Source organism: Accipiter gentilis, chromosome 19 (assembly GCF_929443795.1).
Source record: "Accipiter gentilis chromosome 19, bAccGen1.1, whole genome shotgun sequence".
Lineage (NCBI taxonomy): Eukaryota > Metazoa > Chordata > Aves > Accipitriformes > Accipitridae > Astur > Astur gentilis.
In genome coordinates this window covers 4,991,457-5,017,964 of record NC_064898.1, presented here as the reverse complement: position 1 = coordinate 5,017,964, position 26,508 = coordinate 4,991,457, and the positions used below count along the sequence as shown (strand labels likewise).

At 41.4% G+C, this 26,508-nt stretch overlaps 1 protein-coding gene across 3 annotated transcripts in view; it reads left to right on the top strand.

Annotated features, from left to right (window-relative positions):
* The window catches only part of MTUS2 (microtubule associated scaffold protein 2), a 305,198-nt gene that overhangs the window by 5,742 nt on the left and 272,948 nt on the right, over positions 1-26,508 (top strand). For 2 of the 3 annotated variants that reach the window (XM_049823283.1, XM_049823284.1), the window contains exon 2: positions 2,271-2,344. The gene's annotated coding sequence lies outside the window, so the exon portion shown is untranslated. Of the gene's footprint in view, positions 1-2,270; positions 2,345-24,158; positions 24,239-26,508 lie in introns of those variants that run through there. The other variant, XM_049823285.1, reaches the window with a different exon arrangement.

The window sequence follows — 26,508 nt, the reverse complement described above, 5'->3', positions numbered from 1 at the left end:
TTGCAGTCTTTTTCTGCTAATAGAGTGCAAATAGGGGCTGAAGTCCTGTCTTGCTCCTTATGGGCAGAGCTGATCCTCCCCCACTTCCTTTTTTTTTCCTGAAACATCAGCCTTTACCCCCATTTCCAGCTGGAAACAGGTCATCTTATGATCTTGGTACCTTTGTTCCTGTGCTTGTTTAATAAAAAAAAAGGGAGGGGCTAAAAGCCAGGTCAAACCTTTTGAGCAAGTTTTCCTGAGCCTTTCTTCCATCTCATGGGACAGTGCCATGGCCTGATGTCTGGGGGGATGTGCTGGGCTTGCCAAGGTGGATGCTTTGGGGGAAGAGCTGCAGCCATGTATCATCTTGAATTCAGGGGCCTCCTGTGTCCCTCAGCTTTGGGGTGTTTGGGCCTCATTCCTGGCCTCTGTTTTCATATGCTTGGTGTGGAGATGGTGGACCAGCATATGGGGGCTTGTGGAGCGGGAAGGAGGCTGCTGGGAGAAGTCAACTCCATGTGCTTGGGGCTTTGTGTCTGTGCAGAGGGTCTGACCTTTAGCTTGAACCCGTTGTGCTGATGGATTGTCTCAATTAAAGTGGGTAAACCAGTGTGGAAGAGCATCTTAGCCCTGCCCAAGGAGTTTGTGTGCTTTGCTGGCTGCAGTGTGTGCTCTGTCTCCTCCATAGGAGAGCACTGCTCTGCCCCGATCGCCTTGGCTGTCTCCAATGCAGTAAGGAGCATTTGAAGAATGATAACATAAAAAAAGCAACATTGTGGGATTGTCTGGGAGGGGAAGGATTGAGGTAGCTGTGCACAAAGAGACCTATCTAATTAAAACCGCAGGGGAATGGAGATGGTGGCTAATGAGGCTGAACATACAACTTAATTTAACTGAGTTATTTGAAAAGAAGCAAGCTGCCTTGCTGGGGAATGGAAGGTGGGGGAAAAAAATAGAATGTACCTGGAATTTCTTATTAAAATATAAATGTCATTGTAATGAGTGCATCTTTTACTATGAGTTACTTTGGATTTGGGGTTTTACCACATTTGAGTGAAGTTTATGTGAATCAAACGTTTTAAAAGACTATTTGATTAAATCTTGCCTAGAATCCCATTTATATCTTCCATCTTCTAATATTTTCTACGCTTTTTATCTAACTTTTCTCCACTTGATCTTCACTACAAGGGAAAATGAGTGTCATATGACTTCCCCTTTTCCCTCAGCTGTCCTTCTCCATTCTTTCTCTGACTCTGCGTTTTCCTCTGTCATACTTTCAGGTCTCTTCTCACTTCTACCTGCTCTGCTTGTCCCACAGTCACATCCCTCTTCTTGGTGTTCCTGGCACTTATACCTCTTAACTCTTCATTCTAATCTCCTGCCTGTTTCCCATCATAATATAAATAAATACACATCACTGACATAATATTAAAAAAAAACCCAAACCCAAAACAACTGAAAACCAAAACCTTTTCCAGCTTTTTTTTTGGTCACCTTATGATCTGGTCAGCCCTACTTGGGAGATCTTATAGTTTCATCTTTGATTCTCACCAGTTTGACTTTGGCCCCTTTTACCACTGGTAAAACCGTATCTTGTGACTTCTTATCAAATCTCGGGACTGGCTTGCTTTCCTTCTCTGCCTTGACCCAATGTCTTTTGATATAACTCACATTCTCTGATTCACAATATTTACTTCTTGTGATGGTGATCTTTCCTGGTCTTCTGGGAGAAGCTCCTTCTGTGTGTGTTTTCTGGATGATCTGCCTCACCTTTTCTTGTTTCTCCTCTTTCCTTCCATACTTCTTCTGGGTGATGTCATCACAAGCAAATTCAGCTAAATCTCCCTGAATAGCAATACATCACCCTTATCCCATCAAAATGTGGCATAGGGACAAGGCATCAAATAGCACAGAGTCCCTTTAAAAACAATGATCTCTGTAAATACATTAAAACCTGACTAGGTTTAAGCTGTGCTTCCCCTTCGCTTGTGTACCTAAATTTGACTTGAGAGTGTTGACTTAATCTAAAGATACTCCAGAGGAAGAGGAAGAGAAAATGCAGAGTTTTTGTTTCACAAAGTTTTTGTGTACTCTTCCCCTTTTGTGAGTAGGTGTATTGCTTCATTTTGCACATTCCTAACACGGACCAGCTATCAGTGAGCTAATGCCAGGAAACTTGGACAGGATCATAATCAGGATATTTAATCTTGAGCACTGTGTTTACGAAAGATTTGATGGTGTATGCCCTTGTTACCTACTCTAATTCTAATGAGTCTTTTGGTTTTTTAAAGGTTTCCACCCTGGGACTGTCTTCTAGGGCAAACTATTACCAATGGAAGTAAAATTCGTTTTTCCAGCATTCTGGGTAAGCTTGTCTCCCATATTATTAATGTCTGATTTGATCTTTTAAATGTTTTTGCCACCAAAGAACTCTTTTCTAAGTTGTCTTTGATTTTTATATTAGTGCTAGTCTATCCAATGAAAAGAAAACTCTAACAGTTGTGTAAACAACGGAGATAAAGGCGTCTTCAAAGCAAACTGTGAGACTCTTTTACTGGGGGGAATTATCAAGCAAAAATAGATCTTTGCTTTCCTAATGTTTTTGATTTCTGTCTGGTAGGTATAGCATATATGGAAAATATTAATATCTAAACCAATGTACTATATATCTAAACTAAATCCGGTACTTTTTGAGATAATGTAACAATACTTGAAGTTAGTCTTTCATGCTTGGGAAGGCATAACTTTGTCAGCTGGGAGATGACAGTGATATGGATCCTGGTAAAGTTGTGTTGTAGTGGTATGAGGTTGTGTTCAGTTGTGAGCAGTAACAATGCTTTCTGAAGCCTTTGGGAGGTCAGCAATGATGTTTTACCTGGAAAAAAAGATGACAGCTACGCTCGCAAGTTGCGGGGCAGTGTTCGTCACCTGGTTGGGGGCATTGGCTCTTTGCCCACTAGCAACAGGCTGACAATGGTCCCAAAGCCTCAAATGACTTGAGGAAATGGAGATAGGACAGTGTGGGCTCTGGAAGGAGGCTGACTGTATGGGGTACTGCCAAATTCTGGAGGGGCTGAGGGAGACCACAGGCTGCTTCTTCCCAGCCTATCCCCAAGCAGGCTGGCCGCATGCATCCCTGGCTTTGGCCCAGCCAGGGGTAACCTCAGATAGACCAAATTAAAACAGAGTTCTGAGGTTGCGTTTTCTGTGATGACCAGGTCATGATGGGACAAAGTCTCCTTTTGCGGTCTTATACTGTCCCCAGTTTTACAGTAGGCTCACGGCTGATTTTCCCTGTGCGTCAGTAGGGTGTGACAGCCTGCTGTGTCCTGCTGGCTGAGCAACCGTGGGGAGGAACAAGAACAACAAGTAGCCCAGCGTGTGCTTCCTTGAGTATGCATCTCCTGGGGCCAGGCCTGATCCTGTCCCTCAAGTGATAAAACACAGCCTGGCTAGAGAAGTTCTGATGGCAACCTGGCATAAGTGTTGCTCTTTCCTTTGGAGAGACTTGGACCTGGTCCAATCTGGAGTCAGAAAGGTCTGACAAGAGCAGCCAGCACTGGGAGAGGGTCAGGACCCCAGCAAAGGCTGGGGGCATGGCTCTAGCACGCAGCGCTGTACGTGGTGAGGAGGCACCCAAGGGGTGATGTTTCTGTGGTAATCAGACTGAGAGCAGAAAGCAGATGGGAGCAAAGAGAAAGCAAACCCAGGTCATTGGCAAGGACATTCTCACCATCCCAATCCTCAATGTAGGAAATCCTATACCATGTCTGTCTCCCTCTCCAACCCAGGATGCAGGGCCAATAGGGACTGGCAGGGCTCAGAAAGATGAAGCAGACATCATCAGGGCATGATGCCTGGCTTTCAAAGGACTCTTCAGACATGCTGATGCCTTTGGGGATGGTGCTGGGTGATAGGAACTGTACAGTTACAGGAGCTTGGGGAAGAATATCCAATCCCTTACCCAAGTCAAAAGCTGTTTCTCTGGCAGCAGTCATGCTCAGTCACAGATGATGTAGTTGTGGCTGTGAAATGGGTGATTGAACTGGTGTGTTACTGTCTTCCAGGTGGCATGCACATCCTGGTTATAATTCCACAGCAGTCGTGCAGCTAAGCACCAAATGAGGGAAATCCTGTGTTTATGGGCTTCTGGGTGGCATGTGATGCTCCAGCACTCTGTTGCCCGACATGAAAGAATTGAAAGGCGTAGACCAATGCACATCTTCTGTTTGAGGACAACATTTGCAGGCCACTGTGCTGAGTGATGTGAAGGATGTACAGAAATACCTTTATTTCCCATATACAAATGACTTCTGGTTTAAAAGCAATTATAACTGTTTTTGCCTTCTCATTACTGGGATTGTAAGTCTTGTAACTCAGCTGGTGAGGCTAAAACTGTATGACTTGTGGGTGGGAAGAGCTGCTGCTTGGACCCTCTCAAAGAGTGTTCCCTGTGTACAGCTCTCCCACTGCCATTAACTGGACAAAGTCAAAGGCTGGACCCTGGATTTAGGGCTTGGCTACAGAGCTGGAAGAGCAGAAGCTGAAGTGAGAAATACAGATGAATCCTGCTGAGTATTCTTAGTTTTCTATATATGCCTGTGGATTTCCCAGTTTGGTTGAGGACTCTCTAGTGCTTGGATGATGGTTATGAAAAGAAGTATATCAGCATGCAAAAAATGGAATTGTACAATGTTTCAGTGTTCTGTAATTGCATCTAAATAAGATCAAAAAAAGCAGAGGAAGTAATTTCTTAGTAGTGTTCTCCAAAAGGTCACATTAAAGCATTCCCTTTCATAAGGTATGCTGTTTCACTGTTAAGAGGTACTGAGTACTTGTTTCACTAACATGTTCCCTTCCTTTTTGAGCCGACATGTCAATAGTGTTCAAAGTAAGGCCTGTGAGAAGCAGCTTAAAGTTTTGATTCCTTATGGCTAGCAGGTTTGGAAATCAAAGGCCATCAGCTGGAAAAGAGCTATGGGAATCTTTGAAATGAATTTGCTCTGTGATGAGTGTTAGAGATGTTCAGCTTCTGAAGGGGGAAATTGTGCCAGAAGTAGATGTTGAATAGGGCAAGAAACGTAGGAGACTATTTTGCAATTTGAGTGCTCATTGTAGACCTGGGAGAATAAAGTTTCCTGGCCCATTCCAGAGCTGTCTACAAGAATGGCATTTTCAGATCCCTGTGTTTTGTTTCAAATAGGCAGGACCAAATAACGTGTGTTTGGTAGAGATAATGCGACTTTCACCTCTCATACTGATCTTGGAGCGCTGCATGGAAAGATGATGGGTATACAAGAGCATAACCTTGTTTGAGAGATTTGTATGAAGTTAGTGTGTTAGTCACAGCTGTACCTGATGGGAGGCTTTCTGACATGCCACAGAAATACTGTTCTGATAGCATTACTTTAAAAAATGTTTCCTAAGGAATAGGTCAAAGTGGTCTGCATGGGAAGTTGTAGATCAAGAGTTTGATACCATGCCTCTCTATGCAAACAGCTAGTGAGATGCTTCAGAGGGATAGATTTTTGCTGCTTTCAGCTAAAAATCAGAAATTCAGGGAAGTGACTTGATAATATTTTAAGTCATCCAGTAATTTAACACTGGATTAGAGTTGAAATCCCATAGAAATACTCAAGACACTTTATACTGTATCAGATGGATTAAGCATGATTCACTTATTGCATTAAATTCCAGAGGGATTAATAATGTCTGGGTCATTGTTTCCTAGGCTTATAAATTTAAGGACCGGAGGGAACCACACAAATATCTATTCTTACTGCTTGCTTAGTGCAGGTCAGAGAAATGCAGGATATATCAGTAGTAGTCCTTTAACTTTTCTTTATTTAGCTTATCTTCCTGAAAAAAGATCAAGGTCTTGATTTAAAGGGTAGTGGTAGTAATGAATCTACCATGTCGCAGGTAAATTGTTTCGGTAAATAATGAGCCTTGCCTTTTGAGGCAGTCTGTAGCTCTTTTCAGCTTCCAAATGGTGTACCTAATTTCTTTTTTCTGCTGGATTGACAAGGAATCTGTTATTTGGATGCTGAGTCTCCATTTAGTTTCCATTTCATTAGTCACTTTTGAAATTCATTTATTATGAGCAGTGTTGATGTAGTATGGTGAATCTTAACTCAGGATTTTATCTATAGCATGACTTGAAATTTCTGCAGTGTGAAATATGTCTTGTCAGCACACTACCATTATCAAATGATGATGTAACTGCATACAAATGATCAGATTTACATGACCAGGCCTATTTTCCATACAGCTGTGTTGATTGGTGTTAATTATGCTACTGTCTTTCAATGCTTTATTGATTGTGTCCCATGATAACCTTTCCCTGCTGTTGCTTACTACTGATGCCAGCCTAATTGTTTGATAGGTGCTTAGGTTATCCCACTTAACCCTTTTAAATACTGCTTTGATATTAGCTCTCCTCAGTCACCAGGAACTTCTTGTGTTCCTATGTTTGTTAAAAGCAGTCATTAAATCAAAAGTTAGTGGTTCATCTGCCCTCTACTCTTGAATGCAGGATTTTAACTGAGGGGCTATTTAAAGCTCTCTCCAGTTACTGATGGCATTATCACTGTAAGATGTGAATCTTGCATATCTCTGAATGCACAGTGGAAGTAGTTGTCAAATACATTTGTCTTTTTTGAATTGTTTGATAATTTTTGTCTGGAATGACCAGTTATTGAAGTCATTGCTTGGCATTCGCTTATTCTTGTTCCATTTAAGGAGGAGCTTCTGTTGTCATAAACCTCACCATAGCTTTTTGATGTGTTTTTTTTCTTCCATCATTTGCTTGCATTTCTGCAATGTTAATTTGTATTCATTGCTATCAGTGTCTTTTTTCCCCATCTGTTATGTACTGTGGGTTTGTATTACAGGTTTCTCTGCTTCTGCTGTCGCTTTCCTTATCCAGGATTCTTCAACCAAAAAAGCTTCCTTTCATGGCTGTAGCACAGTGATTTTTATTTAATTTTTTTTGGCATGTAATAAAGCATCCCCTAGCAGGTCCTTTTTATATTTTTGTGTGACTATTTCCCCCTGCTCAGTTTTGCTCATGATTGTTTTTAGGTTTGAGAAATTCTTTCTAAAATATCCAAACAAGTAAGTTAGATATTGGCTAAGATTACATATTGTTTTCCAACTGCAAAAGAAACTGGAGCATAGGCCTTTGCTTGTAGTGAATCATAATATTCTAGTTAAATGGTTCACCTGTATCCAGTAGGAGTCCAATATAACATCAGCTAGAGTTGACTTCACTACTCTCTTGTGTTAAGCCATGAATAACGTGCAGACTTTCTTGAAGTCTTACTAGTAGAGTGGTTCTTCCAGAACAGATTCTCTGCTAGAACAAAATTCAATGTGACAGTATTTTTCATAACTTCAAGGACATATGCTTGAGGAGTGCCCCATTCTGTTCCCTTACCTCATTTGATGGTTTTCTATCAAACCTCAGCCTTTGTCTCAGCTTGTCACTTGCCAATATCCCAGATTTTGCTTTTCTCTTTGGACATGCTGTGTCCATGGCTTTATCTTCTGCCCACCCTGTTTCTCTTAAGTACAGTGCTTTTTAGTGTTTATTTTTATCATGTGTTTGTCTGTTACCTTCTTAACCTTTACCAGAATTGAGCTTTCTTTTGAAAAAGGCAATTCTAATTTCTATTGAAATTGAGCCCAGTCATTGATTGCCATTGTAAGCAAGCTTTCAGGGGAACAGATTGTTTGCCCTTTTTAAAAAAGAAGCTATTCAAATATCAGCAGTATGGTGAAAGCATTGCTTTCTATTTCTAGCTCTGCAATACTTGAATTGCAAGTTTTTTGACAATTTGTGTTGACATGGGGAGGCTCTTTTTTGTTGGTCAGACCTCTACCGTTGGCAGCTCTGAGTCCATATGGCCTTTTGCAAGCCTGTGGTTGCTACTAGGTTGCTGTGCAGACAAGGTAAACTTCATGAGATGGAGTTCATGCTGTGGTTGGTTCAGGGCTGGCTCTGAACAGCAGCTGAAGGAAAAGGACAGTAGCTGAGGTCAAAAGCTGATATACTTTCTCTTCTCTCATGCTTTGTGCAAGTCTTAGAAGCACAGTCTTAAGAAATGGCTGTTACTGAGATAACCGGGTACATTTCTATTAGTGAAAACAGCATGGACCTAGAAATTAACTTCTCACTATTTGAAGCAAGTGACTTGTTAACATGTGGTCTTGCGCTGTCACCAGAACTGACTTGCACATCTAGCCTTGGTGAGGGTTTGCAAGGAGCTGTATGGGCAGAAGATGGTTCGCATGCGGTGCTCACATCCAAATGCCTCAGAGAGACCCACATCTTCCAGTGTTTTACTGTGCTTAGCACAGAAGTATTTTGGCAGCTAAGTATCCTGAGTACAGAACCTGCAGAATGATTTACTGGATATGTTCAGGTGGGTTGTGGGAGTCTTACTCGTCACTGGTGAGGCTGCACCTTGAGTCCTGTGTTCAGTTTTGGGCCCCTTGCTACGGGAAAGACATGGAGGTGCTGGAGCGTGTCCAGAGAAGGGCAACCGAGCTGGTGAGGGGCCTGGAGCACAAGTCTGATGAGGAGCGGCTGAGGGAATTGGGGTTATTTAGTCTGGAGAAAAGGAGGCTGAGGGGAGACCTTATCGCCCTCATACAACTACCTGAAAGGAGGTTGTAGTGAGGTGGGTGCTGGTCTCTTCTGTCAGGTGGCTGGAGATAGGACGAGAGGAAGTGGCCTCAAGTTGCAGCAGGGGAGGTTTAGATTGGATATTAGGAAAAATTTCTTAACTGAAGGTGTTGTCAAGCACTGGAACAGGCTGCCCAGGGAAGTGGTGGAGTCACCATCCCTGGAGGTACTTAAAAGACATGGTGCTTAGAGACATGGTATAGTGGTAGACTTGGCAGTGTTAGGTTTACTGTTGGACTTGACTTAAAGGTCTTTTCCAACCTAAATGGGTCTATGGTACTATGACTCTTAAGTTACTGGTTTCCCTATCCATAACCACACCATTACTGAATTGTTTCTAAGGAGCAGCATCCCAGCTGGAATTGAGTCCACAAAGCAGGAATTGGCTTGTAAATGCTTTGGAACAAGGACACTTTTCATTCATCAGTGTTGTGTGGCTTAGTATGAGGGATGCTACTCCAAGCATCCTTTCAGTACAAAGGATTACACAAATTAAATGAAGGATATAAACAAGGGCTAAGAAATGATCCATCTGCAATGACAGAATAGCAGCAACTTCGCAAGCTCCTGGTTTAGCCTGCTTAAAGTTACTCAAAGAATCTTCTGATATGTTAATTATATTATTCATACTGTTTTTCTGAATTTCAAAACAAAGTGTGACCTTGATTTCAAAGTAAAAGTGCATGAAAGCATGCTGTGCTAATTTTTCATAATTAATCACATATAAGCCAATTTTATGGCAAACCAGATGAATAAGATGTCAGAATATTTGTTTGTAAATACTTTGCTTCAAGATGTTAGTGCAATTTGGGTCTTAGCTTTAACAAAATCCAGTGTTTCTTTCAGTTTCACTGTAGGATGAAAGCACAGCATGCAATACATGCTGCATTTAAGCTCTAAATGGATATACTGTAACTGGTCCTGAGCCTGTCTTGGAGGCTGAAGCCAGTGCTTTTCCAGAGATGACTCACAATATGGGCTTTTCATCCCTTCCGAAGAGAAGACAAGCTTACAGAACTATGTTTTCATCTTCAAAGAGCGCACACATTGATGATGGCCCTTGTCTGGCACTGCAATGAAGTGTGCGGTGAGGTAGGTTAGGCTTGGGGCCGGTGCATCCTCCCATCCTCAGCCCAGGGAGAGGTGAGGGGGTGCCATGGCAAGTCCCCCCTGCCACGGGACTGTTTCCAGGGTGGGTGGATGGAGACGCAGGGCCCTTGCCTTGGTGCCCATGCAGGCAGTGCAAGGCTGTGGGGATGCTGTGGGATGAGCTCAGAGGTGCAGGAGACCCACTGTCAGTGCAGGGGGAGTACACCCTGGGCTCCCACTCAGCCAGGGCTTCTGTTACAGCAACCTCTGTCAGGACAACCAGAAAGCCACACTGGAAACTAAATGGATAGAGATATTTGACTAATAACAGATGCCCATGAACATCATATTTGGGTAACTTTGCATAATGGAGTTAACAGCTGGTGATGTGTGTATTATAAGTGCTTTTAAAATAGGATTTACTGAATTCTACTGTAAAGTGTCACAGGACAGTATTATTTTATAGCTCACTTCAGTTGTCTCTCTACCTCTGTCTAAAAAGTCCTGGCGTTTAGTATATGTTACATATGCAGTATAATAGGTTTCGGCATTAGGCTGCATTTGGTGCACAAGCTAGTGTTAGTTTGAGTCTTATAGCCCTTCCTTCTAAGCTGCCAAGTGGTAAAGTATATAGCTCCGATGAGAGAAAACAATTTAAACTTTCTCAGTGAACCAGTTTTGAGAAGAGTTTTTTCTCAAATGCAGAGTTCCACACTGAAGCAGTGTGATTAAAAGCCTATGGGGGAATCAAGCATGGGAATGGTTTTAAGGAAGATCAAGGGACTGAATGCAATTTTTTTCTTCAAATGATAATTAAAGAAACAGCATCCTCATTAGCATAATACACTAAATGATAAAAAGAATTGGACAGATGCCTAATCTTGAAATGCTTCTTAATTTACAAGTACACATTTTAAAAAGAAAGCAATTGAGGTCTGTTCTTTCTAGCTGCCTGCCTGAATCATCAAAACTGCTGCTTGTATAACTTACTGGCTCAAAGAGGAAAAAATCCACAGAAAAGTAGTTATTTACTCCAGGATACCATCCATACAATGTCTGTTGCACATGTATAGATACTAGAGCATCCACAATATTTCAGGTCTTCTGAGATTGGATGCCTACCAGACAAAATTACACATTTGAGCAGATATTCTCAACGGGGGCCATATGCAGCCTCAAAGGAGTTCAAAGGCAGCTGCTGCAAAAAATGAAACACTCCTTTTTCTGTTGATTTTTTGACTCTAATTATCTAGAAGGTGGCTCCTGAGTTTCTCATGATCACATGTTGAGCCACAGAGAATGTATTTGAGAGTCCCATCAAGTTTAGGTTTTGAGAAGAATTTCTGAATTATTGCGAAGCAAAAATGACTTTCTGGTTTTAATGAAATTATGAATCAAATGTGGCAAGGAGAAATAGGTGGCATTCCATTGATGGCTCCGTGACTTACCTGTATTCTGTTCTTGTTGAATGTAAGCTGCAATGGTACAGTTTCTTTGTTTCACTTTAAATATCATCCTAATTCTGTTCTTTCACCATCGCATCTCTAGGCTTCAGAAGGGTTCTGAAGCAAACCAAAATCTTGTGAAGTCTCAGAATTATGTTGCTATCTGTAAATGTGGTGAAGCTCATTAGATGGTGTCTACAGTGCTGAACAAGAGCTGGGCATGTGGCAGGGAGCGACTTGCTTGCGCTGCTCAGTGTACCCTGCTCTATGCTGAGAGTTGTTCTGCACTACCCAGCCCTCAGCTTGGATCTCTGCTGGGACCCATATGCTGTCCTGTACAGCATAATTATTCCTCTGTGTGCATTTTTTTTCATTTGAAGCTTGTGAAATATGGTGAGCACCAGAGCACTCTTTATACTGTGAAAAGGAGGGTATGTTGTGTGGGCACACAGGGTCAGCAAGAAGGCGTGTTGGGAGTGTTAAAACTTGCTGGGCTAGTGATGGGAAACTGTTGATGGGTGTGTGGGATCCAGACCTGATCTGGTCTTGTCTGTGCCGCTACTGAGATTGGTCCCTGGTGTGAATACCCCAGACCACACTGGGGTATTGCTGGACTGTTTAAAAAACTTACCTTAATTAAATGACAGTCCTCTCTTTGTCTAGTAGTGCTAGAGTGTGCATCTCTGGAAGACTAGAATGGGAATTACACTTCTGATAACGTTAAGTGTATTGAGGAGAAAATTATTTTTTTAAGGAGTGAAAATGATTTCTCAGTGGGAAGTGACTTGAATTATTCCACATGCAGCCCCGATGCAAGGTAGAGGTAGATTTTTCTAGCTGGAAGTAAACCTCTCCTTCTCAAATCATAAAGCTTTTCTTCAGATGGAGAGCTGGTAACCACCACTTTATGAAGGGGCTGTGGCAGCCAGAGAGCCAAGAGGTAGGCTGGAGTAGGCAGTCTCTCCCAAAGCAGTATCTTGCCCCTCTGAAGCTTGCATATTTTGATAAGTACAAATCTCAATTTAATATTGGGTAATGAAAAATCTTCAGCTGATGAGTAACTTGACAAGGGCACTCCAGAAAGTCAGAAGACTTTTCAGCCCTCTGCTAGGTGACTGCTACCAGTCATAGTGTTAACTCTGTTGCAGACTGGGTTTGTTTGGCATTAAGACTGTTAATAAATAAGGTGGGTGATTGAATGCTTTAGAGTAAATATGAATGCTGCTCAGAAGATGTTATGGCAGGTAACTTGTTCAGTTTCTATCTTAACCTCTGAAGTAGTTTGGAGTCAAAGACCTGCCTGTTTGATTTTTCTAGTGTTTTAACACATCAAGCTGAACCTGATCCCTTTATATCCTGCTAATCTCTCATATATGCTGAAGTAGTAACCGTGGAGCCAGAGAGTTCCGATATATAAAAGGCAGCACTATTGATCTTGCTGATGCAAGTTCAAAGCCCTATGTGGAAATACATATGATAGTTCTGGAGAATGAATAAATGGAGTGGTACGTGCTAGGGTGTGCATTTTCAAGGCAATACTGTATCTCATTCAGATCTGTAGTTGCCACAAGTGAGTTACTAAGACATGAGTATCCTTACTGTTACCTGGTCTGAATGCTGGTAGCACTTCAGCTATTCAAAATCCAGCATCGCAGTCCATAGGGCTCTGCAGACTTTCTTGGGGTTTTCTCTATGTGCATCCCTGTTGTCTGCTTACTGTGCCTGTGGCTGCTTAGTTGGGCACGTGGTACGGGATGGAGGGTGACCCTTCCTCATCCAATTCAAGATCTTCGGGCTCCTTGGTTGGCATTGCATCTGGGTTTCTTTATCAGTTGAGAAAGGTGGGGACAGGGCACCACAGAGGTATGTTGCTCTGCTGGGGTTGGGATGCAGTGGGAGTGTGCTCCCGGGCCTAGGGATTCAGTTCTTGCCAAAATTGCACATTTTTATCTAGTCCATGTTCATGGAGAGCTTGCTATGGCTTGTGCATGCTATAAGGACCAAGTTTGAAACAGTCTTTCTCACTTTCTGTTTTTCTAATAAATTTTAATGATGCTTATTGCAGTCCTATTTTTTTGTGGGTCTCCTGATATTTCATGATTTTTTTAATGCCTGATTTGCATACATGTTATTTATACATATGTGTATGGGCTTTTTCTAATCCCTACAGTCTGAGGAGAAAAAAAGCTAGAAAAAGTGATGCAACTCCCCTCAAAGGCTGAACTAACAATTGACAAATAAATGTATAGTAATTTATTTTTAATGATGAGATTTTGGAGGAATGACTCATAATTTTTTAATTGCAGTGTTTTTCAATATTAAATTTGTTCTACTTGTATTTGTTTTAATGATTCTTAAAGGTAAATAAATGTAGGCTCAGTTATTTTTCCTGCTGGAAGTAAACAGGATTGTAGTCTGGCACTTACATTTTTCTAGCATTCACGTAATTCCTGTCAGATCTCTTCTGTTTACATCGGAGCTGCAGTTATAGATTTGTCTGAGTTCCTCTGTTGGGATCCATCATTACAGTAGCTAGAAAGTTTCCCAGAAACATCAGCAGTGATCTTCCTTTTCCTCTCAAGGGAAAGGTTTTAATTTTTTTCGGCAATGTCTTCATTCTTATTACATCACTGAATATTGGGATATAACCTTTCATGTTATTTTTGACTTTCTGAAAAAAAAACCAACCCCAAACCAAAACTTGCTGGAACTTTATTGTAAGCCTTTTGTCCACCCAAATATTACTCTGGGTATGAACAGTTATCACATATAAAGGTGCCTCTGAAGGAGAGATTGAGGCTGCTTCTTGCTTAAGTGAATTTAACCCTTAAGGAAGGAAGAGGAGGTCTTTGACATAATAAACTGTTCAAAAAAATAAATGTGTAGGAAGCTTGGAGCCTGTCCCCCATTTTCTGATTTGCAAGAGCATTCTTCTCTTTGTCCCTGATGCTGCTTAAAAATTGGTTCCTGTAAATTTCAGAGGTTTATTAATTTGACTTACATTAAAATGCTGTTTCTATGGAGTCAAAAGTATGGTTTGCATGCTGGTTCCATAAAAAGTAGAAGAAAAGTAAATAGCTCTTCCACTCCTATGAGAATATGAGAAAAAAATCAAGGATATACCAAAAGCCTTTCTTTAAAAGTAAAGAAAAAATAAAGTCTTTCTCCTAAATCCTCCTGAAGAATGCATTTGTTAGATATTTGTCACTTAGGGATTTTCTGAATGGAGGAAGCCTGAGTATAGGTGTATAGCTGGCTTTAGAATGTAGATTTTTCTGCTTTCACTCATATGGGTAATATAAATATTTCATATTTAGGGGTCTATGCTACTCCTAGATTAGAATAGAATATATGAAATTGTGAACCTGCCACAGGTTTTAAAGAAACCTACATTATTCTATTTTTGCTGTGAATACATGTTCAAGTCGTACTAAATTTCAAAGACTACTTTGCTAAAATTTCCTGGGCAATTGGCTTGACATCTGCTAATTTAATTCCCATGTAGTGCTGTAACAGAATATAAATTAGAACTCTGGAGACTACTGATAATGTTCAGTGAAAATGAAACTTTGAAGGATATGAAAGGGATTGCTTTGCTTGTAGTGCAAGTAGTGATGGAGAGGTAGAACAGAGTTTGGGGGAGTAGATGAAGGAGCTTGAGCTATCTTACCATATCAAACTCGACCCCAAATGTGAAGAATTTCTTTGCATAAAATAATTTTTTCCCCTGTATCATATAAATGATTGAGAATAAACTTGCTGAGATGAGTGAAAATAGGTGTTGACTGTTACCACCTTCTGCACCCCAAAAGTCAGCAACCAGATTTTTCTTTCTTAAGTATCTCTCCTGGTCTCCCTCCGTTTCCCTGTTCCCTTACCCTCTCCTATAAATTCCTGGCCTGACTCCCTTACCCCTCCTCACTTATTTTATTATCAGTAAAAAAATCTTTTGGAGCTGTTGGTTTTTTTGATTTTTTTTCTACCTTCCTTTACCTGGGCAAAAGGGAAGACTATGGTGAGGGTTAGGAAATGTCATGTTGCCAAAAGGCTCATCTCCTAATTAGAAGAGAACAGGACGTAAACCAAAATGGACAATGTATAGATTCATACTGAGATGCTTTGAGAATAATGTTTCAGTTCAGTTAGAAAATTTTGGTGTTGCTCAACTGACCTGAAATTGTGTTAGGTGGTATCATAACCATGCAAGTCAGGATATAGGCAAGAGGGAGAGGGAAAGCTTATCTGTTGATAAAGGAAGAAGAAATGAAGAAGGAAAGAGCCCTCAGAAAAATGACTCTGCTGTTGTTTTACCACTATTGATGGGTATCTTCAGACTTTGCTATACTTGCCACGTTTTCTTCCTCAACTTTTTCAGCTTTTTTTGCTTGAAAAAATTAAATGTTCTTGGATTTGTTCTTGATGTTGACACTGCACTTCACATGAAAAACATTTTATTTGAAACATGCTGATGTTTTTGCCCAGCCATAGTTTATAAATCAATCCTCTCTTCCCCATCCCTGGGTAGGGGTTTTCTTTTTAGTTCTGACTGGGACTGACCTGGTTTTACCACCTTGCACAGTTGCAGTTACCACTGCTAGGTCAGCTCTTTCCAAGACTACCTGCCTGATATCCTGCCATGCCATTCTGCACCTTAGCCCATCTCTGTGAATGGCTCATCAGTATTCCAGGCATGTAGCTAAAACAGATATTCTCCTTTTCTCTGCACATTTTACTGTGCAGAGGGTGAAGTTGACTACTTGCTGCCCACTCCTGCAGCAGGGAGTTACCTGTACATCATCCTACTTAAAATCCTGTCACTTTTCCTGTAACATCCCTTAGATATTTAGTGCCCCACTTTGTGATGGGGAAGCAGTTGCATCAAGTTGTGATGCCTCTCTTCCCTGACCAAGACTGTAGAAAGTGCTTATCCTCAGCCCTGAATGCCCTTCACATCTTCATCTGATCCTTGGCCATTTTGATGCCTTGCTCATCAATGACTTTTCTGTGCCTCTCGCAGCATGATTATGTTTGCGTTATACTGCACTGCTTTTATCTCCAGAAATTGTCAACTGGTGAAGCTGGGTGGGAATGCTGGTAATAATAGTTTTGCTGTGTAATAAATTTTGTGCTTGATCAATACTGATGGGTCAGTTCTAATCTTGTTTTTTCTAATTCTGCAGAAAATCGCTAGCAAGGAATTTAGAAAAATTTCAGTTTCTGCCCTTTGACTCAGGCCTTTCCTGGTAATAACTATTCTCTTCTCAAAGATGAACAATTTATTAAGTGAACTCTATGGATTTATTTCAGCATTTTGGAGTTTCATGATTAAGTATATGACAACAAACTACTGGTCATGAATAAGCAAGAAAGCTACTTGTGGCTTGAATATCTTCTCTCACCTTGCACTGAAGCAGCTCCAGCATCTCTACCACAATGTTACATCTGAGTTATATAGTGTTCAGTTATGGACACCTGATTTACTCTGGCAGACTCTTTTATTTGACACTTTTAAATGGTATGCTTTAATTTGTGCTGGCTGAAGAGGGGTTTTAAAATGCAAAATAATAATGCATAATGACATTGATCTCTGAGAAGTGGTGCTTGTCAAGAGGCTCATTGGCTTCACTAACCATTTGGAAGAAGCTGACCATACTTCTGGTTCTGCCAGGGTTTGCTGGCTCTTGCTGTCCATCTTACGTGTTTACAGTTGGTTGGACATCCTGCATCAACTAGCCTTGTCCTTTAAATCTGCTGAAAGCTGTTATCATGGGTATTATGTCTCCATCAGATCATCCTGTCTTCACCAGCAGGAACAGAAATGCTTCTCATCTTAGTCACTGCTTCAGAGACATTTCTTTTTCTTCTTTTTTTTCTTTTGCTTTTCTTTTGCTTTTTCTTCTTGGTTTCAAAGGGCAGTATGAGTTGATTGGGAAACCAGTTTTCACATATTTACAAGTTCCATTAAAATTTCAGTGGGTTGAAACTATTGGGTCCTCATTGATTTATTATATTGAGAACACAACCTGTGCCCTCGGGAGTATAGAAACCTCAAGGCTATATTTCATAATACACCAAACTTTATTTCCTTTTTGTAAATATTGTTAAAGGAGTTTGGATTTTGCCTTAAATTGCTAGCTTTTCATACTGCAAGCTGCATTGATATAAAGGGTGCTGCTAGTATGACAATCCAGCTGGCTTATGCCATGTTCTTGGAGCAGAGTTTTTTTAGCTGTTGGAATTACAAAAAACCTGCCATTGCCACTTGATCCAAGGGAAGAATTAATTGCACTAATTTTGGGAAAAAATGCACCTGTAAATCATTGATAGGACAATGCCCTGAAGAAAATTCTGCAGTACATAGTGGAATTGATACTCCTGGAATCTGGTCTATTGGGTACAAAGGTCTGTCAGAGTTGGAGCTGCCCTTTGCAGAATGTGTGGACGCTCACACATGATTTGAGGATGCTACAAGGAGGATCCGTTTCTGAGCACCTCCTGAAGGGCACTAGAGTCATCCTTCTGAGCTGACATATCACCTTTATTGCAAGAGAATGACTACACCTGTATGAAAGGACAGAGCAAGGCAGAGGTTCCTCTTTGCCTTTAATTGCCTAAAACTGTAAAGAGCTGCTCTTCACTAGAGAGGGTGGTCTGTCTCTATTCCTAGTGCAAAAGTCGGGCCTCGCTGATTAGTCTGCAAGCCCTCTTCCAGACATCATTTCCTTTATCCAACTCTATAGTCAATAATGGAACAGCCCATCTTTCTTTTGTGAGAACAACTAGGTGTATGCACTTCGTCATCAAAGTAAGGTGGAAGAGTTCATGCAACCTTATGTTGTTGCTGTAATAAAAGAATGTGCTCTATGAAATATCTTTAGAGGTCAGAAGAGATCTTTTTTTCTGCTGAGAAGTTGCTTTCCCACAGATCTAGTGAAACTCTGCCATCTCTGCTGCTTATTAACTTTTATACTCTAAGAGTTCATCTTGAGTTCTCTCTTCTGAGAGGCTGGAGAAAATTCCTTGGGACCTGGCAAAGAGAGCATGTCACCAGAGAGGTTTTCATATTCAGTATGTAATCCTCTTGTGTGATATCAGTGATAAGCAGAGCCTTCATCTGTGTATACTATGGTCCTTTTTGTAATCAGGATATTCTGTTAGTATGGTGACTAATGCCTCCCTTCCCAATTACATGAATGCTACTTATTTACACAGCTTCAACTCTTTATTCTTGTTTCTAACTGATCATTTAGCAGTCTGGCTGCTGGCGTGGCCCAGCTTCGCAGATTGCAGGAGGGTGCTCTGAATGACACACATCATTACACAGGCTCTGGCCCTGGCTGCTGGGAATTGTATAGAAATAACATTAAAAGTATCTGGCTCACTAAGTCTGAAAAACACAGAACTGAACCACTTGCCCTGGTTAACTGTTAGTGTCACAGTGTCTTTGGGCATGGTGTTAAGCCACAGTAGGTGTAGTGAGTAAAATGAAATCTATTAGCAAAGTTGCAGGTCTATCGTAGCTAATTTAACCTAATTGTGCAAGAGAATCCTTGGCAGCTTTAACTGTGTCTTAGGATGGTACTTATCACTTGTTTTCATACATAATTTAATGAAACAATCAGTACAGTATGACCACAAGCATGGTTTAAAGTTAAATGGAAGTATAGAAGGGAAGGCATGAAACTGAGGTTAGAGAAAAAAGACTAAGGAGAATAATTAGGTGAGAAGGTTGGAAGGAGACTAAGGGATAAGTAGGCAGAAATAAAACTTGGAGGATGAGGAGGAAATAAAATCCAGGAACCCAACAAAAGCTTTCAAAGAGCAAGGTGAAATGGTCTGTGGTACATTAGAAACAGATACTGCTCAACACAGGCTTTATCTCAATGGTGCATGTTGTAGACTAGGAATAGGAGAGCTGGAAGGCATCTTGAGACATTATCTTTTATACGTCTCTTCCCCAGGGCAGGATCATGTGCACACTTTAAAATGTTGCTGACCCATTTTCATGTGCACTGAAGAGAATGCATGGCACTCATTAATTGCATGGGTACTCTTTTAGACTGGCTCTGCTCAGGCATCTGGAAATATTTAATTGATACCAAGCATGACTGGAGGATGGATCCGGGTACTAGAATAGTCCTCTCAGTACAAGTAACTTGGTAAGTAGCCATGTATGTACATCAGATACCAGTATAAGAATGGGGAAACCAATCCTTCAGAAGAAAATCTCTCTGTGCTGCTGGGAATAATTTAATGTTCAACAGCAATGTAAATGAACTGAACTTGTTTTTGCTGAAGGACATTTTGGTTTTTAGCATCCACAGAATTGGTCAATGGAAGGTAGCTAGAGAAAAGGACACTAGTAATCAGACCCTCTCTCTCGGTGTTTGGGAGTTTTGGTTCTCACCAGAGATGTGTTACTGGTGTGATTCAGGACCTTTTGCCAAGTCGATGGACATCCCTATGCTTCTGTTTCCCTACTTGCCCCATGTTTGAATTACTGGTCCTTAAAGCTGGAGCTAGAATAAAAAGTCCCAGGCTTGTAAAAACAAGAGTTATAGAAGATAGGTCATGCATATAAGCTGTAGTTGTTTAGGACATACTTAGAAGGATATAAAGTAAAACCTCAAATGTAAGAGCTCATTCAGTCTTTAATGGCTGGGTCTGAGGTCACAGGATCATGGAATCATAGGTGAGGGAGTATACTCCTTGTATACTCTCTGGATTACTCTTACATCATGCTCTGAAGTATTTGGTTCGTACTGGTATTAGAGATAGAATGAGAGGCCAGATGGGCTTCATCGCTGATCTGAGAGGGCAACTGCTACAAAAACCCCTTCAAATTCCTTTATAGGAAGATGATCAAACCATGAAACACAGTGATGAGCATCTGAATACAGTAAATGGAGGCAGTAAGCTAATCCTAGGCAGCTTCCTCAGAAAAGCCAGAAATTAATGTGTATGGAGCAACCAAAGAGCTCTTCTGGACCTCAGAATGGCTGAAGCCGTCTCTTGCAACAATTTTCCAGCTCAGGTAGGACTTTCATCTCTAGGACTTCAACATAGCAGACCCTCTACAATTGAATGCTAAAGTATGCTATGAACAACTGGGATTTCTCTTCCAGACAGTTGTTATTCTGTATTGGGTATTATATATAGTGATATCAGAGGAAAACTGATTCTGATGGTGATCTTAGTCAGCGGCATGTGGTACACAATAATTGTATTAGATGCTTTCACATTAGACAAAGGATGGTTAAATATATAAATCTATTTAGTTAAAATACGGTTATTCCTGAAACAAATCAGTGATGATGTTCCAGAAGCTGTGATTTAAAAAAAACCCAACCAATCCCCCTCCCCCAAACAAACCATAAAAATCTGTTTAAAATGTAGAATTTTATATTGGTGACACATGAGTTCTTACTAGATAAAGAAAGCAAATTTTAAGTTTTTATTTCTAGTGCTTGTTGCCTCTGTTCTTGTGAGCTGCTTGGGTTCATGGTGTTCCTCTTCTGTCTGATTTCATACTTAAATAGTTCTTGGGAATATCCCTTTTTGGTTTGAGTTAAAGGGTTTGTATATAAATAGGGTTTGTATTTTTGTTGTTGTTGCTGGCTTGACTGATGAAGAGTGCTGGTAGTCCTTGTGCAAGACTACAGTCTTTGTGCAAGACTGAAGTTCATGATGGTTCAGGTGGAAGAGTGACCTTTGCATCAAAACTATACTGGCAAATAAGCTGTATGTGTATTGTTGCCTACAAGGATATCCCCAGTTAGTTATCAAAAGTGTTTTTTCCTGGTAAAATAAAGAGCTTAAGACAGTTTTTTAACTTGGGGTGGTGGTGAGGAAGATCACAGATGTCCAAGGCAGGTTTTTAAAGGTTTGTTAAAGCAATCAGCAACCCAATCTGAGTAAAATGATAAACAGATAATTAAGGACACTTTGCAAATAAAATAATTTGTTGAACAGTTTTGCAAAAAAAACCACCCCAGGACAGTAAATTATATTACACATATGCCTTAAAAATTGGACTGCAGTTCACTTTTGTTTCAGCAAATTTAGATGTTAAATCTTAGATGAAGTATTGTGTAGCAGGGATGCATACTGTGTTTGCTTTTTGGTGTTTTTTAACCATAAATAGTTCATAATAACTTAAATTCAGTTAAAAGAAGCCCATCTGTTACTGTTCTTGTTTTCTTATCCATCATTTAAATGGTAAACATAAAACCATAAATACTTTAACTGTGTTCTCCTCTTTGACAAAGAAAATGTGACAACTGTTCACCTTATTATGAAAGCAGTGCAAAACACACACAGATACAGGTCTGAAGTCATCTACTTTATGCAAAATAATTATTTTCAATGAACTGTTAAAAAATTCCCCACCTGGCTTCTGGTCACATTCACCTGCTTTTCAAACTTACTTCTCCATTGATTTGAAAGGAGGTAACCCTAGTTGATATGAATATGTAAAAAAGGGAGAGTTTATACCATGTACATCTTTCAAACACTTTTTCTTTTAATGGTCCACATATACTTTGTGTTTAATGCATTTGAAAAACTTTAAACTACAGTGGGTTGTTCTAGTACTACCACCCAAGCACTGTCATGCAACTTTGGTTCTTGTCTAACAAGACAACATAATCAGAAAAATGTGCAGTAATATTTATAAAAAAAATTTTTTTCCTTCCTGGAAAACACCAAATAAATGTGCCTGAAGATTGTTTTCAGGCACAAATTGTTTAAAGATAGCCATTGCTGTTGCAGATGTTTGCAGCAAATTTAAGTTTCCCTTTACATCTCTGCTGTCACTCAGTATGTTTTATCTTTCTGAACCTAAGGTTTTTCTTTTTCAGCCCTATCTCAAAAGCCATTTATTTTAGGTTCTTGAATTTTCCTACCATGATAAACATAGCATTTTTGCTGATTTTTCTTTTTTTTTTTTCCCCCCAGAGTAACCAAAACAAATGGAAATGGAAAAAAATAGTAGGCTTTGTCTGAACAACCACAGTATTACAGTAAGCTGCAGGTTTGACTGTTAGCAAAGAGCACTGCCAGGCCGTGGGCAGGGGCTGTCTGCCTGCACGGGGGAACTGCTGAGCAGTCCTGGCTGCTCTCTGCCCTGCCACCATCACTGTGCTAGTGGCCTCTTGTCTCCTTGCCTTTGGGAATGTCCCTGACCTCATGCCGGGCACCCAAGTGTGGCTCAATGGGTGAAGTAAGGCTCCGCAGGAGCAGCTCTGCAGCAGTTCCAAGGGAGCAAACAGTGAGGGAATTGAGATATAGATCAGAAAGTAACATTTTAAGGCTCAGGAGATTAATAAAATGATTTAAAATGGGGTTGGTTTGTCATTTTACTTTTTCTCATTTTTTTTGCAGTATTTTTCTGAGCACTGAGTTTTTCATTTGTGTCTCAGATCATTCTTCTCCTTCCTTTTCCTATAATGGCTATTTCTTCCCATACCTGTTCCCTCCTTCTCTTGTGTTCCCACATCTCTGGCTGCCTGCCCCTCTCACGAATTCTGCTTTATTGCTTAATTTCACTTGTCAGTGCCCCAGCACTGGTGTTCTGTGGTCTGTTTCTTCTCTAGTGCACACCTTGTCATCCCCACCACCCTTGCTCCCTCCCCAGTGAAACCACAGCAGTGATGCTCACACCTCTCCCCTTTCTTTACTTCCCTCCATCTTCCCCCCCCCTTTTTTTTTTCCTCAGATTTGCATAGGATTGCCTCCCTTCCGAGACTGCCACCTCTAGCCGAGCTCAGAGGGTCCTTGCCCATCTCAACTCTGTCCAAGCTGTGGGGTTTCTCAGGGTTGTCCCATCACACTGACAGCCACAGACCTTGGTTCCTGGGGCCTGATCCTGCACAGAGTAGAGGTGGTGCTGGCTAATTGTTCCTGCTCAGGAAGCTTTAAAGAGCAGGATTTTTAATCCTTCTTGTTTCCCAGTGCAGGTGCAGTCAGGTGAGACTGTTTTCCAGTTTTAGAAGAAAATTAGACTTTGTTGCCATACAGAGAGGGAGGGGGAAACAAATGATTATTAAATGGTGGCAGCTGGGCAAAACTCTCACGTTTAGCTATTTTGTATTTTTGCAGCTGAGTTGCATAAGTGGCAGGTGACAGCTCTGTGCTTGTCTCCTTGTGGGCTGGTAAAAGTGGTAGGGAGAACTGAGCATGAGGCTTCCCATGGGGGAGAGGTATGGTGGCTGCACAGATACTTCAGGTCAGTGCTTTGGCAGTATTTTTTGAGCCATAATTGCTGGATTTCCCTGCTGGCACAGGGGGATCTGCGAGCAAGCAGCTTCCTGGCAGGATTCTGGGAACAGCACCAAAACCCACGAGAGGCAGCAAGCAGGTTTTGTGCTCTGAGTCAGAAGCAGACTGAGAAGATGCAGTCCTCAAAGCACCTACCCGAGACGGGGAAGGGGATCTGTGTGAGAAGGATATTTCCAGCCTGAAGTTCAGAGCCTGGGGAGGGAACCTTCTCCTGCCAGCATGGTTGCTGAGTCTGCGGGTCAGCTGCTGGTTTTGGTGAAGTCACAGGAGAGGGGAGGTTGCTGCCTTTCACCACCATCACCCTGAGCCAGCTCATCCTTCTAGCTATTTCTGTCTGCGCTTATCTATAGCATCATCCTCCTCGTGCCTGTGTACCTGCCAAGCATTCAGAGCAGGCACTGCTGTGGCAGCCTCCTTCTTTTTCTCCAGCCTGGAGGATAAATGACTGGATTGCTTTTTTTAATTGTTTCTCTGCATCAAGAATTTACAGTGGGAAAGCTAAGTTGGAGAAACGCTTTCAGGAGCAGGTGGCCGGGTTGACAGATCCCGTCTTGTTCTTAGCTCCTAGGGAGGTCCTGCAGCCTGGCCCTTGCTGGGCTCTCTCACTGCCTTGTGCATCGGAGCTCTTTTTGAAAGCGATGGTTTCCTGGAGTGAGATGTGGTCTCAGGTAATGACAGCCAAAGCTTGGATGCAAGAGAGAAGACCTGGATCTGACTTGCTTGCAAGGCGACCCAGAACAGAAAGCTGAATGCTTGGGTGAGTTTACAGCAACCAGCTTGTGCAATGCAGGACTCTACTCTTCTTTGTTATAGACTGAGTTATTCTATGTAAAAAATAACAGTATCAAAAATCCTAGCATCTCTATAGTACGTGCTGTCTGTATGCTATATGTGTTGTTTTGTTTAGTTTGGGCTGTGAAGTAGACTGTGCTCTGTGTTTAGTACAGCTCACTGTGGTTTGTGACTTTGTTCCTAGCTGGGAATCTCAGTGTTTGCATCTGGAGTCATGCAAACACATGCAGATGTGCAAAACTTAGGTCCTGCTTTTGAGTGTCTGTTACAGCACTGGTTTGAGCCAGTAAATTTCACTCAGATTGGGAAATTGGAATTAAAGTGTGTCTTCTGTCACTTCAGTGTGTGACTTCAGAGGGACTGAAGCATAGATAATATGTATATCTGGAACATACTGCTTCTGATTCTTAAAATACAAGGTGTTGACATAATGGGATACAGTTTCAAAGCACCTTCTCCACAATTACTTTATTGGCGAGGTGGGAAAAGAGATCAAACAATAAGAACTTTTTTAGTTTGAATAATCAGGTTCTAAAGACAGATTTTTTTTTTTTTAATAACCAGACTATATTTCAGTGTGAGGCTTTCAGAGCTCCCTAGATATTTTCTTCTATCCTTCCACTGACTGAAACTGTCGTTGTAACATTTGGAGTAAGGCTTGGATTCAGATATCCTACGTAGATATTTCTGTTTGTCAAATCTGTAATTTACATATGGATTCTTACGGTAATACCTACAGTGGAAGTTGTTTTGATGAGCGAGAAACGTTGCAGTATGTGGAGTATCTAAATATCTAAATTAATATATTGTTTCTTTCAGTGCTTGTAAAATACTTCTATGCTGTAGGCAACTATTGATTTACAAAATTTGACTTTAAAACATTAATAGTTTTTAGCACTTCCACAACAGTATAAAGATATCTGTAGTTGGCCTCTGCCCAGATGGAGCATTTGGGCTGAGATTGCTTTGCCTTGCCAGCTATGGTCTGGATGATGTTTCTGGCCAGAAGCAGAGTCCTTAGCTTTTTGGCTTAGTTTCCTATTGGACTATGAAGTTAAACCTGGCAGGTCCAAGGAAGACTGTGTTTCACCCTGATTGTTGGAAATTACCCACCTTTACTTGGGATGAGTCAGGCAGGTTTCTGTATATATGTATATTAAGGGTTTTTAAAATCCATGAGTAACAGTGTTCTATTTTCCTCTCAATCCATAAGTACAGGTACTAGTTCTTACGCTGGTCTTGTCATGAATTGATGAGAAAGTCCTTTACAAATGGGATCACTGCCACTGCACCACTGTACACATTCAGGAATGACAGGACAGGAGGTGGGAATTATTTTGTCTCGTTTTTACCATCTAAAAGTTGAGCTGGTCATTCAGGCTCCCACCACATCAAAGGGAGAAGTGCACAGTTCATCACACTCTGGAGGAGCTTCCTTCCGTTTGAGTATGGGATATCTATGGAATTAAATAGCTTAAGTCTCCAGCTCAGTCCCAGGTCCTGGATCAGATAAGCTGCGTTTCTTTGTTTCAAACGCTTGCCTTTTGGAGACAAATAATTATTTCCCTCTGAGACAAAACCCTTGTTAGTTTTGAGGCCAACTTACTGAGGGGGCTGGCACTGGAGGAGTTAAGGGTGACACCACACCAGATCTGGCTCCCCGCATTGTGTACGGTCCTCCAGTGCTGTCCCAGCAGAAGGGTTACCAGAAGCACCCACATGCCCATGTCTTGCTCCAAGACATGCAATACACCCTTCATGCAGTTAAATGCTGCTCTGATGAGCTGCAACACAGGCCTCGCGTTTTATCAGGAAATTTTGAAGGCAGAGAACAACCAGTTGCCACATGGCACCTTGAGCTTAAGCAAAGCACTTAATGTATGGATGTGACTAGGTGGGTGTAGACAGGGGTGGCTGTTTGGGTGCTTTGAGGATGAAAGACCAGTGTGTGGGGTGGGTGTCTTTGGCAGGGTAGACGCTGTCTCCGTTGGTCAGGGAAGTGCTTACCTGCTGAGCTCAGCTAGATGCGTTTCAGGCAGCTGACGGATGGACCACATCTCACCTGGCGTGACTTGTACAAGGTCACTTCAGTGGGTAAGTGCCAAAGCTGGATGCAAAAGCCAGGCCCATGTGTTAGTCCTTAGGACGCATCAGCTTCTCAGCACCCAAACAGCCCTGCCTTGTTTGCGCTTCCCTCGTTGTCGTGTGGTTTGTGAAATGCCTGGTTGAAACACC